Consider the following 12,085-nt stretch of genomic DNA (forward strand, 5'->3'; position numbering starts at 1 on the left):
AGGAAGGAAGAGTGGGGTTTAGGGTTTTTTTCTCTTCTACCTTCCTCACAAACCTTGGTGTCTTATTTGCATCATCTTGAGGGGAATGCCTGATTCACTGAAGTGCATCAATAATATGTCAGTCTCTGTGGTCGGTAGACTGAGATGGAAGTATTTAAAAAACAAACCAAGGTAAGCGCTATGAATGTGCCTTCTTTAAATACACCTTTGCAAAACTTTTGCAAAGAGAAAAACTAGGTTAAAAAAAAAAGCTCATTCAATTACGTTGAAAAGCCACTATAATGCTGGGCCTTGTATGGTTTATTGGAAATCTGAGATTTCTCACAGAATGTAAGTATCAAACACAAGCCCATTGTGTATCTTCCATTCTTTCACATGACTGTGATTGATCTGAATCATTCCTGACCTCATAATTGACTTCATCGAAATTTAACCATGGCTTATCATGACCATTAGTGTCTGTTTGTCACTTTACAGCCACAAATCCGACATCTTTGTGAGGTGAGGAATTGTTTTCTTTTTACACACAAGAGAGAAAATCAGAGAGAGGAATACTGTTGTAAAGGGCACCCAGCAAAAGTAGAGCAAGGGTAAAACCTGAGCAGTTAACAATCCCACAGAAGGATGTGTTGCTTTGTAATACAGATTTTGTCTGGGGAAACGTCAAGGCCTAGGGAGTTTTTCACTTGATCCCTCCTTTCTCCTGTTGTATGTCTTAATTCTAAACACATTATAGCAGCCCTCCCAGATTTCTCTTCGTCTGTTTGATTCTGCAGAAAGACAAAATAGAATTCTTTAGAATTGGCAGTTCACCCTAGCAGGAAAAGTTTGTGGATCATGGTGTAAATTTGGCATGGTATCTAAGCAGTGTTTAAATAGCAGCAGAAATAACCTTATAAATAAAGCATCATTCGTTTTTCTTATGAAAACAATAATTGCTGTTTCCTTCCCTAGTTCACAAATGGTTTTTTTTCATAAGTTTATTCCTCATTCTTACTTTTAGGTGTCATCCCATTCGAGCATTTTATCAGTGTTAAAACAGTCCCTTTCAGAATGAGAAATTCTCAATGACAGATATTTAAAACACTCTAGAGCACCAGTTTCTTGGCCAGTGGTACCAGTTTTTCCTGTTTTCATTTTCGGTTGGAATTAGTAAACCAGAGAGAAAAAAAAAATAGCAGCTGGATTCTTCCTTCCACAACTAACAGTAAAAAAACCCCAAACCATGATTCACTTATGCTTCAACCAAATATGACTATAAGCATGGAATTTTAACTTAATATTTTTAATGTGTAGGAGGCCAGCTTGCCAAACACAAGCATGAAAAAGTCTCAACTTAGAGCCTTCCAAAGTCAAATGTTCCAAAGACATTTCCAAATGTTCAATTTAAAAATTAAAACCAAACTATTTCTGTATTATCTGTGTCTTGTTAACACAGTTTCCAGAAAATACAGCTTCAAGGAGTAACATTTTCAAAATCAGGAGATACCTTCAAAATCTAAGGTCTGTAAAAGCGGGAAACACGATTCAGACATAATTACAAGGATCTAAGAACTAGCTGCATAGAAAGCAAAGTCAGAGGTATTTAAATTATTGAACAAAAGTGACTGCTTCTAATCAGCACTACAGATAGACTTAGTTTGATGTGACTGAATTTGTCTTACAGTTGTGTCCACTTTTCTCCTGAAAAGAGATATCTGCTCAAAGGATCAACAACCTTTCATTTGTGCTCACTAATTTCCCATCTTGGTTGATCTGAATTTTCCCCAATTTAAAAGAGGCATCTCTGTCAGTGAAGTAGGCAGACTTCATCCTGCTTCTGACCTCAAATTACAGTAGAAGAGTTTCTATCTGTATCACTTCAGCGATTTTATTTTCCAGTAACAAAAAAAAACGACTTACCTCTCTTTCCTTTCTTTTTGTTTTAAACCAGAATCCTGTTAGGGTCAGATCCTGTGTTGAGATAAAAACTTATTTAGAAATAAAGCTCCACCTCTTCCTTTTCCTGAGTAATGTTGTTAGGGAGGTTTTTTTTGAACATCGCCCTTATTTGTTTATAAATTAAATCTTTAAGATCCCAGCCCAGCCATATCTTGTCCACTTTGGCCTCAGCCCTGACAGAGATGCATAGCAGGTTACATACCTAAACCAACAAAGAAGGAAACAGCACTATCAAGCATGCTATTCTAAAAAGCACCTCACACATGTTTTTCTCCAGGAAACAGCTACCCTATGGGTTAATCACACTCTGTCATGCACTACTACAGCACACACAGGCTCAGGTCTTCAGAGGTGTTCAGAGAACAAAGTGGTTTATTGGCATAAGGACTAATACTTGAGAACGGATGCAGGAGAGAACAGTCGCACGCTTGCAGGAATGGGATTTTAGACAGGCTGATTCCTTGTATTCATACAGCCATCTGGCACAGTTGGCCTCAGGTCTGGCTGGAGACTTCAGGCCCTATTTCAGCATAAACAATGAGTTGATAAGATTCAACAGAACAGGGAGAAATACCTACATGTTACAATTTTGTAGAATGAATTGCAGTTCCTGCAGATTTGTTAAGCTGCTCTGCTGTTATTGTTTCCTACTCTTGGTATGAGCAACATACTGTTAGCTGTTCTTGCCCGGTGGGAGAGGAAGGTAGGAGGGAATTTCCCTAAAGCCATTTGTTTCTAGAAATAAAAAAGTAACACAGAAGCCTGCTTATACAAAGAGGATTTTTAAATCCAGAAGCGCAGTTCTGTTTGATAAGGCAAACCAACAGCCTCCATTCAAAAATCATAATTTTGGACTCTCATTGCCTTTACTATCAGGTGGCCTTTGTAACTCTCTTGTTATACCATATTCTAACTGAGAGCCTTTTGGTTTACGTTTTCAAATCTTTCTGTGTATCCATGAGATGTTTCTTGTATGAGAAATCTGATGGTCTTTCATAATCACATGACTCTGAGCTTAGACTGTAAGTATGAAATAGTTGGGCATTTTTGATAAAATCACAAGGTGGGCAACCCTTTGTAGTTCATTTACACTAGTGGCTGTAGGCAGCCTGTATTGATATTATTGTAGCAAGCTGACCAAAGTTCATGGAGTCCTAACTACTGCACTCCTTAGTATCTTATACGCATTAACTACATTACTGTGATATTTTGCAATTTATGTTCAAACGTTATTATGGGGAGCTGATTTGGTCAGATGTTCTGTGGTATCGTTTGATGAAAGGAAATCTGATTCATAGGTCTATTCTGATGATGGTTTCACAATCAGTCTAAGCTCATTTAGGGCTGCTGCTGCTGTCCTTTCTTCCTCTTTCTCTCCCCACACTCACCCCATGTAGTCCATTTTTATCCCTTGTACAGCTGCAACTGTGCGGTTAGTATGACTTTTTTTCTTTTTGTGAGGTTAATTTTGAGTTGGTCAACTCATCTTGCTCACCAGTTTATCTGAGTGTCCATGCTGGTGTACAATCACTGTCAAATGCAAGGGAAGGGACAGAATGGAGGTGACTGGGAGCATGCAAAGGTGCATATTTATTCCTTCATAGTTATGGAGTGGATAAATTGATCAAGAAACTGCATCCAAACAGTTGGTATTGATCCCCATCAGATATGAAACGGAATTTCCTGTAAATTTGGAATATTTTCCGGTTGATTGGCTTTGGATCCAATTCACCCATCATTTTTTCTAGTCCACCTTGCAACAAGGGCTGGGAGACCTTGTTAGTTAATGTTAGTGCTTCCCTTTGAACACACGGAAGTATGACATCTGTACCTGAACTTTCTGACCACAGCTTAACTTTTTTCATGAGATGACCCTCCAGATCTTGCACATGGTGTTGGTGTTATCAACGGGTTGTCAATGTGGCCTTGACAGTGATCACTTATAAGCACAGCAACATGTATATTGAAGTGATAGGTGTGCAGCGGCAGGAGTTACAGTAGTGTTACTTGTGTCTAATTTTCATTCATGTCTATTACTACTGAATAATAAGCTGGAAAATTGCAAGGCATTGCTGGTTTTGTACTCAGATATGGCATGTCACATAAGCTGCATAATCCCTGCTTTCTGAATTAAATTCTCATGAGACTGTAAGCTCTCCTAGAGCTTATATTCAGATAGAATTAACTTAATGAATGACCAGCTCTAGGGTTTGGAGTCTGACGTATCATTTACGGGACTTAAATGAAAGAGAGTCAAGTTTAAGAATATGGGATGGCCCTAACTATCACGTATGCATGGAGCACTTTTGTGCACACGCAAAATAGTCTCCAAGCATGTACACAGTCCAAACTCATTGCTTATGCTCTGAACACGCACATAAAGTTTGCTTTACAAGCTGAGGAAATCTGTGGAGCATCCGGCATCACTTCTGCACACCAGCAACCAGCTGTTGCTTTGCAAACTCACATCCTGGAGCGTGCAACCTGCAGGTCCAACTGCAGATTTGGATATGATTTAAATTTAAGAGTCCTTTAAATTCAGTGTATCTTAATATCTGGGTCAGGCCTACCCTCAGTGTTATTGATCTAACAAGGACAGGGGAGCTTCATAAATCAGTCTGTGCATCACTGAACATGATAATAACTAAGTATCACTGAATCATCAGGTTGTGTGGGTAGAACAGGATAGCACTTCTGCCCTGGGTAAGGTATTAGAAGCTATTTACACAATGAGAATATTGTGCCAGAGCCCTATTCTAAATCAGCAATGGCAAAGTTGCATGACATTGGGTCTGGGAATTGCTAAATTTAGGTGTGGACTGATGTCAAAAATACTAGTAGCTCAGGGAGTGCTGCTAAAAGCTTTGATGTCCAAGTGCTTGTTGTAATCATCAGAGCTGCATATGGCAGGAGAGAGGAACTAAGATCCCTGATTTTATTAGCTATTGGCCAAAGGTGCAGGGCTTCTACAGGAGCCAGAGGTAAATCATAGAATGGTTTGGATTGGAACGCACCCAAAGATCATCTAGTCCAACCCCCCCTACCATGGGCAGGGACATCTTTCACTAGATCAGGTTGCTCAAAGCCCTGTCCAACCTGACTTTGAACACTTCCAGTGATGGGGCATCCACAGCTTCTCTGGGCAAACTGTTCCAGTGTCTCACAACCCTCATAATAAAAAATTTCTTCCTTATGTCCAATCTAAATCTACCCTCTTTCAGTTTAAAACTGTTGCCCCTTGTCCCATCACTACAGGCCTTGGTAAATGTCTCTTTCTTATAAGCCCCCTTTATATTTTGAAAGGCTGTTATAAGGTCTCCCTGGAGCCTTCTCTTTTCCAGAGTGAACAACCCCAAAAGGGGGAATGAGTTTCCCCTTTTATATGGCATAAGCAAGATCCATTGCAAAGGTTTCCCTACAGTGTGTAAATGCAAGATGTAACAAATGTCGCAATATAATATAATATAATATAATATAATATAATATAACATAATGTAACGTAATATTATAATATAACATAACATAACATAACATAACATAACATAACATAACATAACATAATATAATACAGACTTCTATTACAATTGAGAGAAGGTGATTTTGGTGAGTGGTTGAGAAATAAGTGTTACAGGAGAACCCCAACAGCGTTGTCTTTCCAGTCTAATTTCCAGACTCATGAAAACTTTCAGCTGGTAGAGAGGAAGAACTTGGAGCCTACATTTTAAAAGAAAATCTGTGTTCTTGACTTTATTGTTAGGCACAAAGAACTGTTTTCTTTCACCAGACTTATGAAAGAGCAGTCAGCAGGAGAAATTTCAAGAAGCCACTAGCCATTTCTTGTTTGCCATCATCTCTTTCAACCTTTACAAAATCATTGTTTTCAGAGAAATCTGAAATCTGCCCTGTTGGGCAGATTGGCTCCAGCACTTACAAGTCTAAATTACAGCCTAAAGGGTTGGGAAGATCTTTGAAGTGAAGTGTATGCTGCCATGTAGGGAGATCTTGCTGCTGATAGAAATGTGTGTAGAATAGCAAGAGGAGACATATTCCTGTTATAGGTCCAAATAGTTCTGGGAACTTGGAAAATTATTATGAACAGTAGAAAAAAAATCTTACTGTTACAATACAGAGGTTTGCTGAGTGTTCTGAAGGCTTCCGGAAGTCCTTGTGTCCTTGCTCCCAATGAATCTGGGAGGCAGAGAAAAGCTGAAATAAACACTCTCAACATTCACGTGCTTTCTTACAAAATTTGCACTTAAGTATCGAAGCGGGATAAGCAGCCACTTCTGCTATTATCTCTCATACCTGCTTGCTATTGGATACTAAGGTTATTTTAATACTCTTCAGAAATTCCAGGAATTCCTCAACTTGTTTTCTGTGTAGTTGTTCTGCTGCCTGCTGGCTCTGGGCAGACTCCTGGAATGCAGCTGGCCACATGCACATACTGGATGGTTGATTTGTTTTAGGCACATGGGGAGATTAGGATCACAGGTATCTTCTGTCCTGCCTTGTGTCACAGGAATGTGTGTGCTCCACTTGAAAAGCATTGGAAACTTCAGCAAGCGCATAGTCAGTGGGGAGCTATCTGCATCATCTATTGGATGGCTACTTGCTGTGCCTGTCCAGGACTTTAGTAAAGTTCTGCTCTCTCCCACCCCTGATGCAGCTCAGGGTTTTTAGACCATATGCAAATAAAGACTGCTTTGTGTTGGCCTAGTACTGGATGCATCTTGTCAGAAGCAGCACATGTGGGCCTGAAGGCTTCTATCTTTGTTTCTCCCCTAACTGTAGCTATATCACCTCTCCATAAAAACCTTGCTTTGCTCTGACATAGAGGGTTGACAGTCCTTGGCCTTTCTGTATTTGCATGAAGGACATCTAGAAATCCCAGATAGCATAGGCACAAGCCAAGGAGCAGAGGATGTTATTCAGCCCTGTAATCACTGCCAAGCTGATGGATGGGAAAAGAGAAGGAGAGGCACTGGTATGATTTTATACCACCTCAGTTCAGATGCCGCCACTTTCTCTTTAAAGGGCAGGACATTGACAGTCTCCAGGCTAAGAAACCACTAAACAAACTAGGAGCAATCACGCCTCTTGGGGTGTAAAATTATCCAGAGAGAGCTGCCAAAGCCTACCTGTCTTCCCCCTACACACTCACACCAGTTCCAATGAAATCTGTTTTAAAACTGATCTGAAGTTAAAAACATGCAGCTCCTGTATGTCAATTAGCTCATGAAGGAGTGCTGAGCACTTCACATTTACAGCAGCACAAAGAGCATGTCATGTTGCCTAAACGGGATGTCAGTGACTTGCACCCACACTGGGCTGATCTAAATAATTGCATGGTTTGCAGGATAGTAGCAGACAGGACTTAGCAGATGGGAGATCTCTCAGTCCTGTGGAGCTAGTGATGCAATGGAACGGTGATCAATTGCGCTGTTCAGTAAATCACCGCTGACTTTACTTCCTGCATTTAACAAGCTGCTTGTTAACCGGAAATATAATTGTGTTTGGAAGATTTGTGACATATTCATGTTTAGAATGCTATATTTACTCCCGAAAATTCACTTACATTTTTTCATCCAGCAGGAACCTTCTTCTTTCCTCATATGGGCCCAAACAGGAATTCTGTTCTATGTAGTATCACTTGTCTGTAAAACAGATCCTCTGCAGACTCTGCAAAGGCCCCGTGCATATCCAGATTATTGAATACACTGTTGCTGATCTTTCTCTGTAGCCTCTAGTTTGAAGCCATTGATGCTTTATTTGCATTTCCAGTTATTGCAAACCTGTCTTCAGGTGCTGTTCCCTGGTTAATAGCCGTGTTGGACAAACTAGTATAGACAATCTTGCCTTTATGGCATCTGACGTGAATTAGAGCTAAATAACGTGGCAGTGAGCATGCTATTCTTGGTAAAAATGCATAGGTTCTGTTTGTCTGTGCTGGCTCTCCCACTGATACTCTCAGGCCAGACTTACTGCGTGGGTAGAGGCACCAAGAGCTCCAACCTCTGTAATAGCTCTGCCTGGTACAGCATGCTTTTACCTCTGCCAGTCACCACTGCAGTTGCACCCAGCCCCAGTTCTAACCACAAACGCTGAAGTGGCAAACTAGACATTTCCCATGTAGGCAAGGCTTGTGCAAGACCTGCAACAGCCACTGAGATTGATAAACCAAGCTTCCTATTCTTCCAGGGAAAAAAGCAGAGGAATGGCAGTCCTGGATGAGCCCAGAAATCTATCTGTCTCCTTGTGTTATCTTGGACAGTGGCCATTAGCAGCTGCTTAGAGAAAAAAGGAAGAAACAGGGGTAATACTGTTACCCAAATACTGGGTAATATCCTTCCAGTTTATTGTAATATGCAATCGTGAGAGTTTTCTGTAAAGTGTCCCTTTGAACGCATTCTCCAGCTGGATATCCTTCAATTAGAGAATCCTTCAAATAGAGAATCCTTCAATTCTCTAAAGCTGCGTTGTAAGTTTGGAATATCTTCCAACACACAGTGTCTCTCCCTCTTTCTCTAAGTTTATCATTAAATTCTGCAAGCTGCGTTCCAGAGATGTGGTAGAGAGGGTTGTCCAAAGTATAGCTTAGTGAAGGGATATGGATGTTGCTAAGAGCTGTGATTCCCAGTCACTGCTGGGTGGCGTGTGATAGCTGCAGGTGGTATGATCCTTGCCTGCCCCTCTGCCCCAGAGTACCACTGCGGAGAAAGCGTGACACACAGACAAAAAAAGGATGTGTTTGCTCCTCAGCCATGGCAGTTCGCAATTTACTGATGTAAACATGCCAAGAAGAGATTAAATAAAGCAGAATATGTTTCAGCTGCTCCTGTAAACTCCATTTTAGCTAGTCAGGATTTTCTTTCCCTGTTCCATTCCCATTATCATGTAACTAACGCCTGGTTTATTTCCCTCAAGCCCCACAGAATACTGATTCTTGAAGACATTTAAAAGCAGGGTATATCCAAGAGATCTACCAAAGCTCAGGCAGGAGGACCATAGATTTTAAGTCTGGCACAATGCTGTGTCCTATTACAGGGAGAAGCAGATTTTGCAGGACGGAGCTTCCTTAGGGTTGCATCTCAGACTGAAATAAAAACCCACACAGGAACGAGGCATCTTCATCAAATCCATCCCCTCCCTTTCAAGTGCAACATGCACTTCTCTGGTCTGCCCTCTCCGACATAAACTCAGAGCTGTCTGTAAAATCAATTATTATTAATTTAAATAATAAAACTAATTCCTCATTCTACCCAAATGGCCTTCCAAAGTCTCGCAGAACAAAGCTGTTAAGAGCAGATCTGCTACAAGAATCAAAACCACTGGAGCTCTTTTCCTTCAGCAGTGGGCCCGTCAGGATAGTATTAGTGCTGCCATTTGCATGAAGTGAACAATAGTTTTGTGTTCAGCTTCTCTATCCCGATCCAAAATGGCTCTGCACGGCACAAAAGGTCCTTGCAGGGACAGGATGAGGACAAGTGAGTACCACAGGCGTGAGAGATGTTAGTTACACCACCTAACGGAGGTGCTCTGGAGTAGGAGATTAGGGTGGTGTAGGAATCTATATGGAGCAGAGTCACACGTGCCTAGATCCTTCTCTGTCACACCAGCTCAGCAAGGATACCCACCTGAGAATACTCAGAATTTTGGAGAGAGGCTATGGGCACGTTTTAAGCTTACCTGGAGCCTGAGCTCTAGTTAGTCAACATGGATTCTCAGTATAAATAGTTCCCATTAAGCTTCTTTTAACCTACTTTTAGGTTTTATTTTTTTGGTCTTGTCTATTTGAAAGTTTTAGGGTTTTAACACTGTAACTTTCACTTTTATTAAAAAGCCCTTTTTCAAATATCATGCTTTACCACTCTCTCTGGGAAAATCCACAGCACTGTCAGCCTTTATCAGATTTCTTGCTGAATGAGGTCAACTGGTATTTGGATGTCATTATGTCGTGTCTACAAAGGAATGGAAAAAATATACTGAATGTAAACTGAAAGTAGTTTCTGTCTTAAAAGTCAGGCTGAGCATGGAAAAAAGCTGTTAAATAGTTTTTGCAAAAGTCAGAAACTATTACATATCTAGAGATCTTTTACCTGCTCTATTTCCAACTTTTAAGAAAAAAGCATCCAGGAAGGAAATGGCTTCCAGGACACAGGAACCCTGTGAATTTCCCGTGACGACAGGACATGCAAAATCTGGAGTGCTTTATTTTAGAGGTCTTATCTTTTGAGTATAATCTGTAACTGTATGTTCCAGTCCTTACTAGCTAGAAACAAGTAAGAGGGTAGATCTCAACATGAGTATATTAATAACCTTTATTTAATTTTTATACATATATGTAGATATTTATATTTTTATATTTTAAAAAGCAGTGAGCTTTGTTGGCTGGTAAACTTGAGTGCCCGTAATGACTTCAGTTTAGCAGATCAAATCCATTCTTAGGCAAGTGTAGTGAAGAATTATTTCTTGCTCCACTGTCTTCACTGTAAGTCCTTTATGCAATATACTTTGCTGTAGTAAATGAAAGATCTGGCTGTACTAGATCTGCCTGGCCCTAAGAAATCAGAAGGTTTGCTTTTGATTGGATAATATTTCTAAGGAAGAATACTGAAATTTGAGTCATTAAGTTAATTCTGTGGCCTATATGTAAATACTTATAATCTCAAGCAAGTGAACAATGCTAAGAAATTACATTGAAGTCTCCACGGTATGGGAACAGCCGGTTAACCTGCAATGTCTCAGTTACGTGCAGATATTTTACAAGCATGTGTGTGTCAAGTAGCTTGTACAGATAACAATCTACTAGCAACCTACTACGATCTACTAGAATATGGCCTAATACTAATACCACTTAGCAGTTACATTAGTAGCAAAATTGATCTATAAATTATTCACCTGCTTTTAGCTAATTGATTACTCAATGCTGAGATATCACAGACCTAAATATATCTTTATCATCAAATAGAAATGATGCAGCTGCAAGGTTAAAAGACCAAAATCACAAGGTGGGCCTGATGGGTAGTTCACAAATATGGGTAGTCGACAAATATCTACCCAGCTACTCTGCATGTTATTTTGGCCTACACTAAGGACCAGTCTGCAGCATCCACATTGTCTAAAGCTAGCTCAGGTTTGTGTACAGAGCTGCATCATTTCAGTGTAGATACACAGCTGAGATGAGAAACAACTCTTGCTTGACTTTTAGTCCTCTATTCATATTATTCCTCTCTGTAGGTGATTTAATTAATTTGCCTCTCCATTAACAACTATGTTCTGGTTCCTATAATGTAGGTCAACTAATTAAGATATATAAAAATATTTCCTCAAGGTAATTTGTTTTGGGAGCAATGAATGTGGGACAATTCCGTATATGTGAAGAGATCAGATCATTTCAGAAGAAGTAAAATATTATAAATGGCGACTCCGATGGTGAAATGTATTTCTAACAAAGATACAGTCCTTCTGCTCAGAAGAACTTCCATAATAACTTGAGCAAATCCATTTGACATTGCAGCAGATTAGGATCACCTAGGCTGGCAATTACAATATCTTCACTAAGGGGCACTAATTTTCAGATGAGATGGAGCATACTATCTAAATCCCTTATGCTTCTCAAAGTTAGTTAGCTGGGGTTCATTTGCAGCCATGAAATGTACTTTAAGAACAATCATTGTTCTTTCAAGGCATTGCACTCTTTCATTTGGGAAAAAAAAAAAAGGAATATGTGTCAGAGAAATCAGAAATGTTTTCTGTATCAACTAACAGATATAAAGTTCCTCTCAGACAAATGTTCTTACATCCAGAATGATCTTTTATTCCACTTTAGGAGGTAAAGTACAGCAACCGACTCATTACTTAAATTTCACTTGAGCTGTTGCACAACCTCAGCTGAGAATACTTTTCAACTGGGAAAGGCACTTTTAGCACTGTGAGAAATGAAAATAAATTCCTCTTAAAAGCAATTATGTAGGTGGAATGGAAGTTTCCTTTACGCAGAGCTGACGTGCTGTCATTTCTTTGATTTCAGAGCGCAGAGATCATTTTGAGATTTTAAGATTAGATCAGTCTTAGAATTTCTTGTAGCAATTTCTAGTTCAAAACTGGATGTGCTGTTTATTGCTGATTCTATTTCCACTGGGAT

At 39.8% G+C, this 12,085-nt stretch overlaps 1 protein-coding gene across 1 annotated transcript in view; it reads left to right on the forward strand.

Moving 5' to 3' along the window:
* Nucleotides 1–12,085, forward strand: part of MCF2L2 (MCF.2 cell line derived transforming sequence-like 2) — a 164,606-nt gene that overhangs the window by 94,081 nt on the left and 58,440 nt on the right. The gene's annotated exons all lie outside the window — the stretch shown is intronic.

This window comes from Ciconia boyciana, chromosome 7, assembly GCF_034638445.1.
Source record: "Ciconia boyciana chromosome 7, ASM3463844v1, whole genome shotgun sequence".
NCBI classification, from domain to species: Eukaryota; Metazoa; Chordata; class Aves; order Ciconiiformes; family Ciconiidae; genus Ciconia; species Ciconia boyciana.